The following is an 18,920-nucleotide window of genomic DNA, read 5'->3' as shown; positions in this document are numbered from 1 at the left end:
AGATGATAGATAGATAGATAGATAGATAGATAGATAGATAGATAGATAGATGATAGATAGATAAACTTGTTCATAGAAGGATAAACAGGAGTAAAGAAAACCAAGACAGATAAGTGTAATAGAAATATGCAATTAAGGGCATTATAGTTGCATACATAAGTTTCAGTTTGGGTTCTGAACTTCCAGATTACTTGATATCCAAGTTTATGCATGCCAAGAACTTTTGCCTTTTCCTTTGGAAACCTCCATATAACATGCTTTTCTCAAAGGCATGGGCAATTTAAAAGAAGTAAACAGATTTTAGCAAGTTAGCCTTTGAAAATTATTATAAAATTTCCTTTGCACAAAACACTGCTTTCTTTGATATATTAAAAGAAGGTCTTAATTAGCTACTTGTAGGGTTTATTTAGTTTTATTTTGCATCTCAGGAAAAAAGCACCTGAACACTGAAATTTAAATCTTTATATAAAATTCATTAATGTCTCTGTTGCTTTGTAAAGATTGCTTCAAGGCAAATGTTGAGCTCAGTTAATAAGCCGGTGCTACTAGTGAAAATGAGAGAAAGGGACTTTTCTCAGTTAAACTAGAGTATGTCAAAAAGCTCTCAGATTATTAGACCCCAAAGTAGTAAAAACCTCTGTTGAATAATCTAAAAAAACAGTTCTGAAAGGGAATGACCCCTAATTCTCAGTCACCATGATTTATTGTCATATCCTTAACCTTACATAGTTGTTAAATCAGAAAATTAATTTGTTAAGATCATAAACATTTTTTACTTTTAAAATAAACAATTCTATATATTCAGGAATAAAAATGATCATATTAATATGAACAATATTTCATTTTGATGATAACTGTGGGCAATTTTCCAGGGAAATCATTTTGATAAGGAATCTATAGAAGAAAAATCTCCACACCACAGATGCATAAAACCCCAGTGTTTGACATGTGGCTATTTGCCCCCAAGTAGCAAACTTGAATGAATTGAAAAATGCTCTCCATTACTGCAACTCCTTTGGAAAACTTTAAGATAGTGGTAACTAGATAATTGATACTTTAGAGATAAATGAAAATTTTATTAGCAGTTACGGCATTTTTTTTTTTTAAAGAATGATAGCTTTTTAAAAAAAAAGATTTTATTTATTTGTCAGAGAGAGAGAGCACAAGCAGGGGAAGCAGCAGACAGAGGGAGAAGCAGGCTTCCTGCTGAGCAAGGAGCCTGATGTGGGACTCCATTCCAGGACTCTGGGATCATGACCTGAGCCAAAGGTAGACGCTTAACCGACTGAGCCACCCAGGCATCCGGATGGCATTTCTTTTCATAATTTTTGCCATTCATTTGAGGATGCTATTTCTCCACCATGTGATTCTCTGTAAATTTATGTAGCATGATTTAAGCAATTAGTTGTATATCATTTACTGTTTTCTTATAATTGATCATTACAAAAGTAATCAATTAGATTTAAAAACTCATATTTCTAAAGGCTTAACTTGACTACCTTTCAATAATAAAACAATGATTTAAAAAGTAAAAAAGAAGTTGTAGCACAATGTGGTATTAATATTTAATGTACTCTTCCAATCTTTCATTTTTTAAGTAAACTTAGTTAAACGTTGATCCTTTAAGAAGGTTCTTTGTTTTTAAAGATTTTATTTATTTATTTGAGAGAGAGAGCGAGAGAGAAAGGGATTGAGACAATGAGTGGGAAGAGGAGCAGAGGGAGAAGTAAACTCCCTGCTGAGCAGGGAGCCTGATGCAGAACTAGATCCCAGGACCCTCTGATCATGACCTAAGCCGAAGGCAGACGCTTAACTGACTGAGCCACCCAGGCACCCTTCAAGAAGGTACCTATTGCTATTTTCCCATTAATATCAGTAAAATAATCAAGTCAAAGAATTATTTTCGGACCTCTGAATTCTGTCTGGCTACCATCAATACCTACAGGGTCATGGCCAGCTACTATTTACCAAGTCACATATACAGCACATAACATGTACAGTGACCAAGTAATTTTATGGGTAGGTGCTTAAAATATAACATTAATTGTGAGATAAATAATTATGCCTATGGTATGATTAAAATAATATGTATGAATAGAATAATAGTGATGAAATAAAAAAGGTTAACATTAGTGGAAATTGAAAAGGTGAAAACTTGGTTCTAATGCATTATTTTGTATCAGGTATAATAATGTAATTTAAGAGTTCTTAATTTTCCTGAAAGATGGAATGCCTGAACAAGATGTGTAAAAATATCAAGATACGTGAATCATATTTTCTTCATTCTCAAATGAAAAAATATAATGTAACCAAAAATTAATGGGCTTAAAAGCATAGATCTTATACCTCCTTCTTCACATCCTTCCAGTACTGGAAGTCAGAGATAGTCAAAAACTTTAATAGGGACGCCTGGGTGGCTCAGTTGGTTAAGCGACTGCCTTCGGCTCAGGTCATGATCCTGGAGTCCCGGGATCGAGTCCCGCATCGGGCTCCCTGCTCGGTGGGGAGCCTGCTTCTGCCTCTGACCCTCCCCCCTCTCATGTGCTCTCTCTCTCTCATTCTCTCTGTCTCAAATAAATAAATAAATAAATAAATAAATAAATAAATAAATAAAAAACTTTAATAAACAATTGCAATTGTTAGTCCAGGTTCTGAGAAAAGTTCAAGCTTATACATAAGACTCAAATTTTGCCTTGCTCCATCAAAGTAGATACACCCATAATGGTAGAGATCTTCTTATGAGATTCAGGACAGAACCTGTTTCTCTAACAAGAGTCTGATTTCATTCCAGATGAGTAAAGAACCTGGTGTCGAATTGAAATTTCAATTGTGGAGTTGAGATAATTAATGCATGTGTGTTCATTTTTCACAAAGAAAGGAATATAGCTAAAAGACCCCCTTCCCCACAGATAATCATGGAAATAAATATTGGGAATGTATCCAAGACTCTCCAAATCTTGCAACTCTGGAAAATCAAGTTGCCAGTTGTTTCAACATTACCCCCAAATATTAGTTATATCGATATAGTTATTATGATTGAATTATCAGTTTTTCTGGTAAGATAAAAGGAGAGGTGATTTTAATATGAGCATATGAGTAGGCAGTAGGTTTATAATACTCTATATTTTTATGGTAACAAGTTATTTCTCTTATAACTTTGATTTACATCCTCATGACTAGCTATTATAGACAGAATATTTTTGCTAGCAATCCTTGCCTAAACCATAACCAGAATGTACAATTTACTGTTTCAGTTAGATTCAGAAGCCACTTTCTTATTAGTTGGGGCATTTATAAAATAAGGAAATTTTAGGATTTATTTTGGTGTAACTGAAATATTAATAGGTGGGTGCTGGAGCGCCTGGGTGGCTCAGTTGGTTAAGCGACTGCCTTCGGCTCGGGTCATGATCCTGGAGACCCTGGATCGAGTCCTGCATCGGGCTCCCTGCTCGGCAGGGAGTCTGCTTCGTCCTCTGACCCTATCCCCTCTCATGTGTTCTCTCTCTCTCTCATTCTCTCTCTCTCAAATAAATAAATAAAATCTTTAAAAAAAAATAGGTGGGTGCTTTTACAACCAAATCAAAGCAAAACAAAATAGACTTTTAAAACATCGTGATTCATTTAGTCCACTTATAATATGGGTCTGGTATTTGCCTAAAAACGTGTCAGATTTGGGAGACTAGAAATAATCCAATGGCAGAACATGTTAATCCCCCTCTACTGAGGCACACACTAAATCTCCATTCAAAGCCATGATAAGCTTACCCAGGAAAACTGTTTGTATCCATCAACAAATAAGGTTATTAAGAGAAAAATAACACGGGTGAAATGAACTGCTAAATGTTTTGATTGTCTAAATACACAAGTGACAAATACTTGAGAATAAATGGATGGGTTTAGGTTTATAAAGTTCAATAGTTATCCAATGAATTAAAAAATTGTTGATTGTAAAAAAAAGTCAAATTTGGATTAGATAAAATATAAATAAAAACTAATAAAGTATTTGCTATAGGAACCAACATGTGGTTAATTTTATACAATGATTCATGTGCACGTGAAAAGAAAATACACATTCTGCACTTATTGGATGAAAAGTTCTGCATAAGTCAGTTTGATTAAAGTGGTTAATCATACGGTTCAAATCTTTAATATCCTTTCTGTTTATTGCTATAATTTTTCTATCAGCTACTGAGAGAAGATATCAAATATAATCCCACTATGATTGTGCTTCTATTATATTTTAATTTTGTGGCATAATAGCTTATTACTTGGAGAATTCAATTCACTTATCTTTAATAGAATTTACATTTGAATTTGAATCTACCATCTTAACATTTCTTTCTATTTTTTCCAATTACTTCTTATTTTATCATTTCTTCTTTTAGATGGATTGTGTATTTTTGTCTTTTGTCTATGTTAGCTTATTAATTATACATTATTTTATTATCCTTTTAGAAGTTATTTTAGTAATTATAGCATGCATCTTTGACAAATTAGATCCTACTTTAAAGACTTGCTTTTACCACTTCTCTAACAATGCTAGGATCTTACAAACTTGAGCTACATTTACTCTCTCCTACTTTTTTTTCCTGTCATTGTTACCATGTGTTTAAATACTACTAAATTTTAATCCATGAATGATGTTTTTATTTTATAAAATTAGTATAAATATAGATTTCTTCAGATATTTATCTTCCCAGTGCTCCTTATTCTGTCTTGCATCTAGAATGATTAAGTATGTATCTGATGACATACTTTTAGTATTTCTTTCAGTATAGTTCCTCTGTGAATATATGAATATACAGTTGACCCTTAAATAACATGGATGTGAACTACATAGGTCCACTTATATGTGGATTTTTTTGGAAAACACAGTCCAGTACTATAAATTTATTTTCTTTTCTTTGTGATTTTCTTAACAACCTTTTCATTTCTCTATTTTATTGTAAGAATACATATAACATACAAATATGTATTAATCTGGCCAACAGCAGGCCATTATTAGATTTTAGATAGTTAAAAGTTTTCATAGATTTTTTACTGTACAGGTATTGATGCCCCTAGCCCCTGCATTGTTCAAGGGTCAACTGTATTTCCTTTGTTTTTTTATCCATATAATATTTTAATTTCACTTTTTTAAATTTTTAAAATATATGTTGTCAGTCATTTCCTTCCAGCAGTTTAAACATAGAATTTCACTATCTTCAGGCTTCTATTTTTTTTCTTTTGAAAAGTCATGTCTTACAGTCATTGTTTCTCCTTTTATGTATTGGGAGATGTAGCTTTGTTTCTCCTTTATTTTATTATTTTTTTGTTGTTGTTGACTACAGCAGTTTACTATTATTTTTTAAACGTGATTTTCCTTATATTTCTTTATATTTGCATACGTTACCTAAAATCTAATTTGATTTTTTTTGCCAATTTTGAAAAACTCTTGATTTTTTTTGCAATATATTTTTTTATTATGTTCAGTTAGCCAGCATATAGTACATCATAAGTTTTTGATGCAGTGTTCAACGATTCATTAGTTGCATATAACACCCAGTGCTCATCACAACACGTGCCCTCCTTAATACCCATCACCTGGTTACCCCATCCCCCAACCCCTTCCCTTCTTAACGCTCAGTTTGTTTCCGGGAGTCCAGAGTCTCCCATGGTTTGCCAATTCAAAAAAAGTCAACTATTGCTTCAGCTCCATTCTGTATGTCCTGAGACTTGACTTACATGAAATATTTTAGTTCTTCACTATAAGCCTGATATGCATTTTCTGTATATTTGACAAATTTTTTCTTGTCTATCTCCTTCATTTGGATATGTTTCTACTGATTGTTTTTTTTTTACTTTTAGCTCTTGTATTTTTCAAGTTTAGACTTTCTTATATATATTTTTTACATTTTTTATCCAACAAATTCTTTCATTTATTTTATTGAACATTAAAGCCACAGTTATTTTAAAGTCTGTAAGTTTAATATAAAACCATAATTATTTTCTAGTTAGTAACTTAGTTTATATGGTCTTTTTCTATGGTCACTTTGTTTTGAGTCCACATGATCCTATTTCTACCTTGCCTGGCAGTTGTTTTACTAAATGGTGTGTATGTGTATAGATAGATAGATAGATAGATCCCTCTCCAGAAGTTTATATATATATATATATAACTTTGATCCTGTCAAGTATGGTTTATTTGCTTTTATCTATTATTCCCAAGGCACAGTAGTTTAAGGTTCTCAACTGAAAGTTTAGAGTATTAATCAGGAACGCTCTTCTTTGACAGTTCCTAAAATTCAATTTTTTTAAATATTTCATTTTTTTAATTTTTAAATTTTATTTTTTTACCATCACCACAAGCTTGCCAAAATCTCCACTTAGATGTTTACCCTTTACTAGCTGCTACACCAAAGGAGCCCTTTGTACTCTTCTGGCTTTTCTGCTCTCCATGTTGCTCTGGTATATTCTGTCACTTGGCAGCTCCTTGGTATCCAGTGCCACAATCCAAGCCAGAAAAGAGAACTCATTGTCTATTCTCTAAGCTGTGAGTCTTAGTGATCCTCCCTGTTGAGCTAGCCCAGCTTGGTTATTACTGTCTTAGAGGATCCATTTGGTGTCTCACCATTACCTGATGTTATCCCTCTCCAAAAAATAATCACTCCTGCATTTCCTATTACTTTGGTTAGCGCTTGAAATTTCAGCAAAAAACCATTATCATTATACACACATTCATTTATAAAATGTTGCCTTTAGAGGAAAAAGAGCGACATTTAAGAAAATTAAACATTGTGCTTAACAAATTAGGGGGAAAAGTCATTAAAACACAGCCCTTGTTACTTAGGGCTTAAAGAGCAATTCAAATATAAATGCATATTATGTGTTGCTGTGAACTAAATGTTTGAGTTATCCCCAGATTCATATATTGAAACCTTATTCCCAATGTGAAGGATGGTATTTGGATGGGATTTGAGAGGTGATTAGGTCATGAAGCTAAAGTCCTCATGAATAGGATTAGTGCCCTTATAAAAGAGACCACAGATAACTTCCTGGTGTCCTTCCACTATGTTAGGACACAGTAAATAAACAGCCTTCTAATGAACCAGGAGACAGGCTCTTACCAGCCATCAAATCTGGAAGCAGCTAGACTGTGGGACTTGCCAGCCTCCGTTACAGTGAGAAATAAATTTGTGTTGTTTACAAGCTACCCAGTCTGTGGTATTTTTGTTACAGCAGCTCAAAGGAACTAAGACATGTGCCATGCACTCTTTGAGGCATTGAGAAACTATAATGAATAAGCAGTTTTAAAAGTGTTCTGTGCCTCTATCGCAAACCACCCCAAAACACAGTGGCTTAGACAGCAGAAATTTAATCTCACCCTGATGGATCTCCAGGTCTACCACAATCATCTGATCTATGCTGGGCTTAGCTGGGCTATTTCACCTCCAGCTAAGAGCTATTTTACATACTGGCTTCTAGATGCATATTGGGCTCTATCATTTATGTGTTTGAAGTTACACACACACAATGAGTATTTATTTTAAGACCTAGGTTGAAAGGACAGCAAATACCCAAAGGAAGCTTTTCTCATGGTATTGTCAGAAGGACAAGTGGGCAAAAAGAAACGTGTAAAATATTAAGACCTAGGGTTTAAACTAATACATGCCACTTTCATCAACATTCTTTTTAGCAGAAATAGTCTCACAGCTGAGATCAAACTCAAGTTTGGGGAATAATTACTCTATTCCTCTAGTGGGAGGAAATAAAAAATGGATGGCAAAGACCATGGATACAGAGACAGGTAAAGAATAGAGGCCAATAATAATTCAATCTACCACATTCACACATTTGGTTGTAATTATGCATATCCATTCCATATGCAAAGTATATTTACTCCCATACCAAAGTCTCCTAAAGTCTCATTCATTCATATTATTAGCCTTGAAATTCATCATACCATGCCCAACATTAGGGTTGGATCTATTCTTTTTTTTCTCTTTAATATTCTTTTTTTATTTAAATTCCAGTTAGTTAACATACAGTTTAATATTAGTTTCATATATACAATATAGTGACCCAACACTTCCATAGAACACCCCATACTCATCACAAGTACACTCCTTAATTCCCATCACCTATTTAATTCATCCCCACCCACCTTCCCTCTGGTAATCACTGGTTTGTTCCCTGTAGTTAAGAGTTTGTTTCTTGGTTTGCCTCTCTCTTTTTTTTTCCTGTGCTCATTTGTTTTGTTTATTAAACTCCACATATGAGTGAAATCAAATGGTATTTATCTTTCTCTGACTGACTTATTTCACTTAGCATAATACTCTTTAGCTCCATCCATGTCATTGCAAATGGCAAGATTTCCTTCTTTTTTATAGGTAATATTCCATTGTATATATACACCACATCTTCTTTATTCATTCATCAGTAGATGGACACTTGGCCTGTTTCCATAATTTGGTTCTTGTAGAAAATGCTACTATAAACATTGGGGTGTATGTATCCCTTTGAACTAGTATTTTTGTATTCTTTGGGTAAATACTTAGTAGTGCAATTGCTGGATCATAGGGTAGTTCTATCTTTAAATTTTGAGGAACCTCCATACTGTTTTCCAGAGTGGCTGCACCAGCTTGCATACTCACCAACAGTGCAAGAGGGTTCCCCTTTCTCCACATCCTCACCAGTACCTGTTGTTTCTTATGTTGTTGATTTTAGCCATTTTGACAGATGTGAGTTGATATCTCATTGTAGTTTTGATTTATATTTCTCTGATGATAAGTGATGTTGAGCATAATTTCATGTGTCTGTTAGCCATCTGTATGTCTTTGGAAAAATGTCTATTCATGTCTTCTGCCCATCTTTTAATTGGATTATTCATTTTTTCTGGTGTTGAGTTTTATAAGTTCCTTTTATTTAATGTTCTCTATATATTTTAGATACTAACCCCTTATCAGATGTGTCATTTACAAATGGCCTTTTAATTTTGTTGATTGTTTCCTTCACTGTGCAGAAGCTTTTTATTTTGATGAAGTCCCATTAGTTTTTTGTTTTTTTTTTAAGATTTTATTTATTCATTTGAAACAGAGAGATACAGAGAGAGAGCGAGAGCATGAGCAGGGGAGAGGCAGAGGGCAAGGGAGAAGCAGGCTCCCCACCGAGTCAGGAGCCAGACGGGGGGCTCCATCCCGGGACCCCGGGATCATAACCTGAGCCGAAGGCAGATGCTTAACCATCTGAGCCACCCAGGTGCCCCTGAAGTCCCATTAGTTTATTTTTGCTTTTATTTCCCCTACCTAAGGAGACATATTTAGGAGGAGGTTGCTACAGACAATATCAAAGAGGTTACTGCCTGTGTCCTCCTCTAGGATTTTCATGGTTCCAGGTCTCGCATTTTTAATCCATTTTGAATTTATTTTTGTGTTTGGTGTAAGAAAGTTGTCCAGTTTCATTCTTCTGCATGTTGCTATCCTGTTTTCCCAGCACCAGTTGTTGAAGAGACTGTCTTTTTCACATTGGATATTCTTTCCTGCCTTGTCAAAGATTAATTAACCATATAGTTATGGACTCATTTCTGGGTTTTTTATTCTGTTCCATTGATTTATGTGTCTATTTTTGTGCCAGTACCATACTGTTTTGATCATTACAGCTTTGTAATATAACTTGAAGTCAGAATGGTGGGCTCCAACTCTGTTTTTCTTTTTCAAAGTTGCTTTGGCTATTCTGGGTCTTTTGGGATTCCATACCAATTTTAGGATTGGTTTGGTCTACCTCTGTGAAAACGTTAGTAGTATTTTGATAGTGACTGCATTAAATGTGTAGATTGCTTTGTGTAATATAGACATTTTAACAGTATTTGTTCTTCCAATCCATTCAATAAATGCAGAAAAAGCATTTGATAAAGTAAATATCCATTCATGATAAAAACCCTCAACAAAGTTGGTTTAGAGGTGACATACCTCAACATAATAAAGGCCTTATATGAAAAACCCACAGCTAACATCATCCTCAATGGGGAAAAACTGAGAGCTTTTCCTCTATGGTCAGGAACAAGACAGGGATGTCTATTCACACCATTGTTATTTAACATCGACAACTGACTAGATTGCCTCTTTTATTGAATTTGTATTCTATGATCATTAATTTCTCTCCTATTAGCTATCTCAGTGCCAATACATTTTTGTTATATTGCCTCTCCTGTCCTCAAATAGCTACCCCCAAGATCGGTCCTAAAAACTCTGACTTTTTTCAGGTATTCTGAGTCCTGAAAAAATCTTCTGTAAATAGGAGCACAATTCTACAGAAAGGTATCATTAGAAATTCTGCATTTCCAAACTCATTTTCCTTTTCTTCTCAGGATTTGCTGCAACCCCACCATTAAGGAACATCAATTTCCTCCTCCTTTTCAAAGTCAGTCTCTCAGTTTCTCCCTTTGACCACACTGCAAATACTCATAAACTATTTCCATAAATAATTCTCTTTCCTCTTTTTTTTTTTTCTTTTCTCTCCATGGGCTTATTCAATACTATAATCACATATCCAAGCCTGTGGTATCCTAAAAATAAAATAAAATAGCTCTCCTTTGACACTAAATTCTTATCTAACCATTGCTTAATATGTCACATCACCTTCAAATCTGAAATTTTCAAAAGTAGATTTATTCACTGTTACCACTCACCACATCACACTCATTGATCAGTCCTGTGTAATTTGGCTTTTACCGCAAGATGTCCATTCAAAGTTTCCTGATTATGGTCATCTATGACATTTTTGTTTCCAAGCAAAAAGGGTATTTAAGAAACCTAGTTTACTTGGATATGTCCAAACCTTTGCCACTTTTTCCATGACAACCTACCTTTTCTTTTATTTTGTCTTGATTTGATGACACACGAATGTATCTCTCCCTGCCAAAGTAATTTATCTTAGTTTATGACTAGTCTTCCTAATTAAGAGCTTGATTTTGCAAGTTAGCATGATGAAATAGAAACAATGTTGAAGACTTGGCATCTAATCATGTTTAAACTATTATAGCTGTCCCTTAAAGAACTCAGTATCAATCCAGTGTATATGAGGCCAGAGTATTTTGAAAACAGTCAACCTAGGTAGTAAGAATGAGAGATACTGACTTTCACATTTTCTTTTTAAGAGTATGTTAGATTGAGAAATCTGGTAAGTTCCTGCTTTCAGGCCAAGTCACTCAAAGTTCACCTATTCAAAGTTGACCTTTGGAAATAACTGATCATGCCCTTGGTTTCTAAACCTCAGTAGGAAATTAGATTCTCTGCTCTGTTATGGAACTTAGTTCCTAAGAAGGACTGCTAGTGTGTTCATTCTTTGTGGTTCAGATAAAGGCTCCAGTTGAGAAAGAAAGAAGGAAATGTCAAACATCAGATGGAAGCTATGGGCGCAAGCATAGTAAATTAAATTCAAGAGAAGTAATCTCAAGTTTTTAAATATGAATGTGGCTTTAAATCTTTCTGACCATGACAAGTCTTAAGATATATTGTGCATTATTGGAATATTTTAAAATGTTTGTGTTGCTCCCTCAGAAGTGCTATATCTCTCACATCTAATATCTCTTGTATATGATAGTTTTGTTTTCCAGCAATATTGTATGGCTCTGATAAGGCAAACCACTTTAATTATTCATTCATTCATTCATTCATTTTTCCTTTTACTGCCTCAGTTCTCTTTACCATTTAGCCTGTATTTGCACATAAAATAAATTCTTAATGAACTGATTTATACTGACTTGGTTAAATGCATAGGATACTGAAAGATACACTACTGAATCCTTAAATTTACAATATTTTAATGCTTTTGAGGTTTGCAAATCGAATTTCAAAAGTTATGTTTATCTAATTGTAGTACATGTGTACAGTTGTATATATTTTAAATTTATTGTATTGTGCTTGGGAACTCTCAGGTATATGTTTTATTTTACTTTATTTTTTCATTAAATTTAGTTTAATCTAATTTTACTTAGATTTAAGTTTCTATTTTAATTCCAATTAGTTAACATACAGTATTATATTAGTTTCAGGTGTATAATACAGTGATTCAATAATTCCATATATCACCTGGTGCTCATCATGACAAGTGCACTCCTTAATTCCCATCATTGAGTATATATATTTTAAATTCATTGTGTTATGTTTGGGAGCATTATCTACAGAAGAGCTGTGGATATTTACTTTTACTATAGTCTTTCTATTTAAAATCTCTTATCTACACTTAAAATTTTTAATCTTCTTTGTAACTGTTATTCCCTTATTTTTATTTATTTTAGTACATTTGAGATTTTATGCTACTCAGTACAAAGAAGCACTAGCAAAACTTCATATTTTGAAATATGAAAAATATTTTAGGTTAATTGAATTTGTTTTTATACACTAAATGTGGTTTACTGAATCATTTTATCAAGTTACCAAGAAGCACACTATTATAGAAACCTGAAGAAAATTAAACATGATTGAATATAAAGTTTCTCTAAAAAATAATTTTAAGTTGTAAAACATTCATAAAAACATAGAAATTAGTATCAGACTTAATTTCAATTATTTTAAAATTATTTTGCTTATAGGAGTGTTCTAATTTGGGGCTCCTGGGTGGTTCAGAGGTTCAGCATCTGCCTTCGGCTCAGGTCATGATCCCAAGGTCCTGGGATCCAGCCCCACCTCAGGCTCTCTGCTCCGCGGGAAGCCTGCTTCTCCATCTCCCACTCCCCCTGCTTATGTTCCTTCTCTCGCTGTGTCTCTCTCTGTCAGATAAATAAATAAAATCTTAAAAAAAAAAAAGGAGTGTTCTAATTTGATTTTGGAGGTTCATTTGGTTAAAATGTTCAGGGAGCTAAACTGTCTTTAGTTACATGTAGCACGTACTTTTCTTGCAGTTCATAATTGAGAAACTATATTCAACTATGTTAATCTTTTTTGGAAACTACAATGATCACAACTTATAAATGTTAAATTAATAAGAAATATGTATGGCCTACTTTTCAAGCTTCTTTATATCTTTGATATTTTGACATAGATACCAAACACTTTGCAGTGCAGTACCCCATAGCAGAGTTCTGCCCAGCAGCTTCCATTAATCTCTGGAAGACTTGGGATGTTTAAACAGATATCACAACAGCACAGTAGATTTTAGAATTTGGGTATTAATAGAATCCCATTTTGTGTTTTTTCTTTTTTTCTCAGTAACTAAGAGAAACAAAACAAGCTGAAGAAGAGCCAATTTTTTCTAGGTCAGAAGCCTGGGACTTCTTGTGTCGGTAATCATTCATTTTAGTAATGCAATGTCAGCATAATGCTGATGTTCAAAACGGAACTGTCACAGATGGTACACTTGAAAATAGAACCTGTGTTGAATATCAATCAGGTTTTATCTTATTGTGGAAAAAAATACAAGATTAGATCTACTTGAGGCCAAGACTTGAATTCACACTGATAAAACATGGAGAAGGAGTGGTTCAGAGGGCATTTTAAAATGTCTTTCTTATTTATAACACTAATCTGTAGTAATAATATGCGTATGCAATGCATTCTATTAATGTAAAAAATGAAAGGTAAGAAAAGCATTTTTAAAATGTTTATGATTAATGAATAAAATAAACAATGAAACTTTATAAAGTTTTGTATTTAACCACAGGAAAAGAAGCAAAATGAATAAAAAGAATTATATATTTTATATTCCTTTTTTGATGGTTATACCACTTCCCAGTATTTTTTTTTTCTTATTCACTTAGGTCATAGAAATAGCCAAGGAAAATATCCCAAAATCCAATTAGATGCCCAAATTATAGAAACAGAGAGATAGTTCTCCTTTAATCCATGGCTTATGAAGATCATAGTTCTAAACTCAGTACACCCTGTTTCCAAATCAAGTGTATTTTTTTCCATTTTTTTTTAAAAACCTATAGCAGTGTTGTTCATATTGACCTAATGGCATGTGCCTTTTAAGAAAAAGAATGAGTGGGCGCCTGGGTGGCTCAGTTGGTTAAGCGACTGCCTTCGGCTCAGATCATGATCCTGAAGTCCCAGGATCGAGTCCCGCATCGGGCTCCCTGCTCGGCGGGGAGTCTGCTTCTCCCTCTGACCCTCCTCCCTCTCATGCTCTCTGTCTCTCATTCTCTCTGTCTCAAATAAATAAATAAAATCTTAAAAAAAAAAAAAGAAAAAGAATGAGATGTATGTGAAATACTTTTAAACATAGAGTTGAAGGAATTATATTTAAATTCCCAATGTAAATTTTATCATGATTTTGAACAAATAATTTACACTTTCTGATCTTTTATTTTTCTGTAGAATAAGAAACTACTATCTTTTAACTCAAATGATTATTTTGCAGTACAGATAAAATATGATATATAAAATTCCATTGATTAATACAATAAACCACCAAATGATTATTTGTATGATTATTATTATTATTCCTATTAGATGTTTTTCCTTCTTAACAATTCACTCAAGCTGTATATGACTACTGTATTTTGGGATACAAATTCAAGGAATGTTTATTGCCTATTGTAGCTACTTACAGGCAGAAAAGGAAGGGGCGCAAAAGAAAAAGACTTGTATGATGAAACTGCAGGGCTTGACTCAAGAGAAAGAGCCTGGGTGGTGTGTCACAGTATGTAAAAGGGGAATATCACAATCAATCATAAATTATGTCACAGTCAACTCAGAAATCATAAATTTTGATATGCTTTTTCTATTTTACAATTAATTTGGAAATTGGAATGGATTTGGCAATATAATGAAATAAGGAATCTTATCCATCTTGCTCACTGCCATGTGCCTAGTTATAGCACAGTACTTGGTATACAAGAGGTATTCAATAAAAATATTGCCTAAATGAGGGCGCCTGGGTGGCTCAGTTGGTTAAGCGACTGCCTTCGGCTCAGGTCATGATCCTGGAGTCCCGGGATCGAGTCCCGCATCGGGCTCCCTGCTCGGCAGGGAGTCTGCTTCTCCCTCTGACCCTCCTCCCTCTCATGCTCTCTGTCTCTCACTCTCTCTCTCTCAAATAAATAAATAAAATCTTTAAAAAAAAAATATTGCCTAAATGAATAAGGGAATCAGTAAGTGGCCACAAATATAAATAAATCAATAAGCCCAAATAAGAACAATTGGAAACCATTCTTAGCTCCTCTTTCTTTCTTTTCTTAAATCCATTCAGAATGCCCTGACTATTCTGCTTTATGCATCATGAATTCATTCATTCATTCCTTTCCTTTGCATTACTATGGTCTTGCTTCAGACATAATTATTCTTCGTATAAAACTACAATGGTTTCCTAATTGATTTTATTTTTTTGCTCCCTTTTTTATTCATCCCCTCAAATGCATTCACACAGTTAATATAATATTCTTTATATAATGTTAATCATTTAGGTTATTCCTATGCCTAAAATCTCCCAATAACTCCTATAAGGAATCCCAAGCCTCTGTAAATTTCATTGAATCATTCAAACATTTTCACAAGCTTTTCCCTCAATCTCAGTGGCACCATTTTTCCATCATATTCTAGAACAAATTGCTTGCAGACACATAAATGTGCCAAGCTTTTCCATCTCCTACTATCCTATTAATTTCTCTTCCCCCAATATTGTCTTCTTCTTTCCATCATACATTTTCCTTTTCCAGACTACCCTTAATCCATTCTTCAAAAAGCAGGTCAGATGCTATCCATGGATAACATTTAGATCACCCCAAAAGATTCCCTTAATTCTTTGTAAACTTAATATTTTTAAAATGACAAATGTGAGGGACGCCTGGGTGGCTCAGTCGGTTAAGCGTCTGCCTTCAGCTCAGGTCATGATCCCAGGGTCCTGTTTCTCCCTCTGCCTACTGCTCTCCCTGCTTGTGCTCTCTCTCACTCTCTCTCTGACAAATAAATGAATAAAATCTTTTAAAAAAATAACAAAAAAATAAAATGACAAATGTGAGTCAAATCCTGACGTACACATTTTAAACTAAAAAATACAAAATACTTGGGGCACCTGGGTGGCTCAGATGGTTGGGCATCTGCCTTCGGCTCAGGTCATGATCCCAGGGTCCTGGGATCGAGCTCTACATCGAGCTACTTGTCTGGCGGGGAGCCTGCGTCTCCCTCTCCGTCTGCCTGCTGCTCTCCCTGCTTGTACTCTCTCTCTCTCTCTGCCAAATAAATAAAATCTTTAAAAAAATTTTCTTTTAAATATTCAAAATACTGCCCAAGTAATTGAGCACCATTTAAACCAGATTTGAAATATCAAAGAAAGTCGTACACAATTTCTAAAATAAATTAGTCCCAATTTTTCATATACAGTCTTCAGAATGTAAATGAATAATGAAATATTTCTAATAAGTTCCAAATCTCTGTTGATAACACTTATGTCACTCTTCATAATAGATGACAGAATATTGAGATGATCTGTTTCAAACACAGTTTTCAGTGATTTGAAAGTGAGAAACAAGGTCACCGTGCTAAACCCATGCTTAGTCACTGATTTTGCTATTTTAGCAGAAAAATACCTTTAGTTTCTAGTTTCTTTTCTGTCTCTTCAAGCTACCCTGATTACAGAATGACAAATTTTACTTTTGAAGATATGTGAAGAATCTATGAGTAATGGAGAATTTCAAATAATGTGAGCAAATTTTGCAATCGCCATTTTATTTATATCCATGTGATTGTTTACATTAAAGATTTAATGATTTAACTATATAGTTTTCATCCTTATAAAGAAAACCAAAAATTCCACAATTAAGAAGCACCCCCAAAGACCAATTTCTGGGAAATTAAGTGGTTAAAATAGAATACAAAAGTATAGACGTATTCTGGAGAATCATGACAATTAACATGGATATATGATTAGATGTAAAATGGTTAGTGCAGATAATTATAAAATTAATGTTAATTTTTTGATGTATCATTTTCATCATAAAAGAGCAAAAGAATGGAAGAAATAAAAATAAAAAGTGGTTTATAAGCACAAATAGATGAAAAAAAAATCAAGGGTTATAATTTGAAGTGCCAAATATCTAAATATCTGAAGTCAAAATTAAACTTGTTCTGTATTATTGAATTTGAGAAATCTAAAGGAGTAAAAAGGTATTTGAAAAGGGTTAAGAAAATGATATACAAACTTAAAATCAGTGCACTTATAGTTCCAAACATTTTGGAATATGATAGTCAAAAATGTATTAAAAGAAAGACAACATCAAAAATGCATAGAACAGAATATTGTAAAAAGGATACATAACAGTAATAACACATTAGCAATGAGATAAGAATTACATTATATAGTCCCATGACTATTAGGATAATGGTGATTAATTTAAAGATAATTGATTTAAAAAGAGGAAAAAATTCAAGTTTCTTTAATATAGGTAAAGGATATGGTGCTTATCTGCCCAGAAAAGGCTGCAAAGAATGGACAATATAATAAGATAATCCAGGCAGAGATGGAAGCTTGGCTAACCCTAAAATCCCCACACTGGTCAACAACTACTAATTATATGGCCTGATGGTATAAGGCATCCTCAGGTCTTATAAGAAGCTGGGATCCTTCACTCAAGAGCTCTTCTAACCTTCCTGGCATTTCCTGACTGTTTTGGAAGCCAACTATCCATAATTCTGCTTGTATGTTAGGCACAAAAAATATCTAGTATGAAAACCTTCTGTGTATTCCTAAGTGTTTTCTACAAGGCTAGATGGATGAATCATGGTGTCAGGCAGAGCAGGATAAAGCCTCAAGCCTTCCTTGGGCATTTTAGCTTTACCATTAAAGTATCACTATACTACCTCTAAAGGAAATGTTCACATTCTTTCATCGCACTGTGCATTTTTTTCTTTGTTTTATTGCCCCTACATTAAAATAATAACAATAACAATAATAATAATAATATTAATAATAATGTATCTTGGGAAGGATAGGTTTTTCCTGTTTGGGTAACATGGAGTTGTAAAGTGATTCCCATTTTTAAGAAACTTTCCTAATAATAACTGATTTAATAAACAAAAAGACATTTCTAACAGTACTATTTGTGGTGGCACAGTCAACATTTGTAATTGATACATTTTTAATAACATTTTGTCAAAACCTAGGTATGAGATATAAACCATGTTTTTCTTTTTTAGGATCTTTATTTAACTTTCATTTCTGGGGTAATTTTTTGAAAGTAATTTTTACATTGCATTTCACTGTTAGGATACTTTTGAGCTTATATTTTATTAAAAAAATAAAGTATACCCTTAGTAAGTTTTTATATCCTTCAAGCCATTTCTCTCTTTAAAGATGATTTAAAGTAGGAAATTACTATAGTATATATAAACCTATGAGTCTTATGTAATTGATGGCTATGCCTGAAGGTTCTTAGTTTCTCTCTTCTACTAATTTAAAGCTTTTCATTGAGAAATATGGCATACAGACGTCAGCCAGTAACATAGCTTGTAGGGGTCTGAAAATGTATCCAATTTATCAAAAAAGTGTATTTTTGTGATTTTAACCCCTCTTTTTTTGGTTACTTCAAAAAACTGAGAATAACTGCAATATTACTGAAATTTTCCATTAGTTTTTCATATTTGAAATCTTGGAGTTCACAGATAATGCATTTTTAAGCTGTAAAGAAGTCATATGAATAGAGAATCTTTTAAAAGTTAAGAATCTTAAAATTATATTAGATTCCCAACAAGTAAAACAAAGATATTTTGATGAAATCTGACAGACAAACAGTTGAGTCATTCTGTGTCTAGTGGGCTCGGGTAGAATGGGAGAAGTTGAGAATTAGTGACTCTGTGAGTGAGTGGAGTGTGTGTGTGTGTGTGTGTGTGTGTGAAGCTTATGAAATTATAAGCCTTTTGGTTGGGTTAAAGTTTGATATTTAGTATGGCTTTAATATATTTCTGACTTGACAACTTTTAAGCTAATTCCTTTTTTATTCTGTAATA

The sequence above is a fragment of the Mirounga leonina genome, unplaced genomic scaffold (assembly GCF_011800145.1).
Source record: "Mirounga leonina isolate KUSES-001 unplaced genomic scaffold, KU_Mleo_1.0 Mir_165, whole genome shotgun sequence".
NCBI classification, from domain to species: domain Eukaryota; kingdom Metazoa; phylum Chordata; class Mammalia; order Carnivora; family Phocidae; genus Mirounga; species Mirounga leonina.
Note: the sequence above shows the minus strand (reverse complement) of the source record.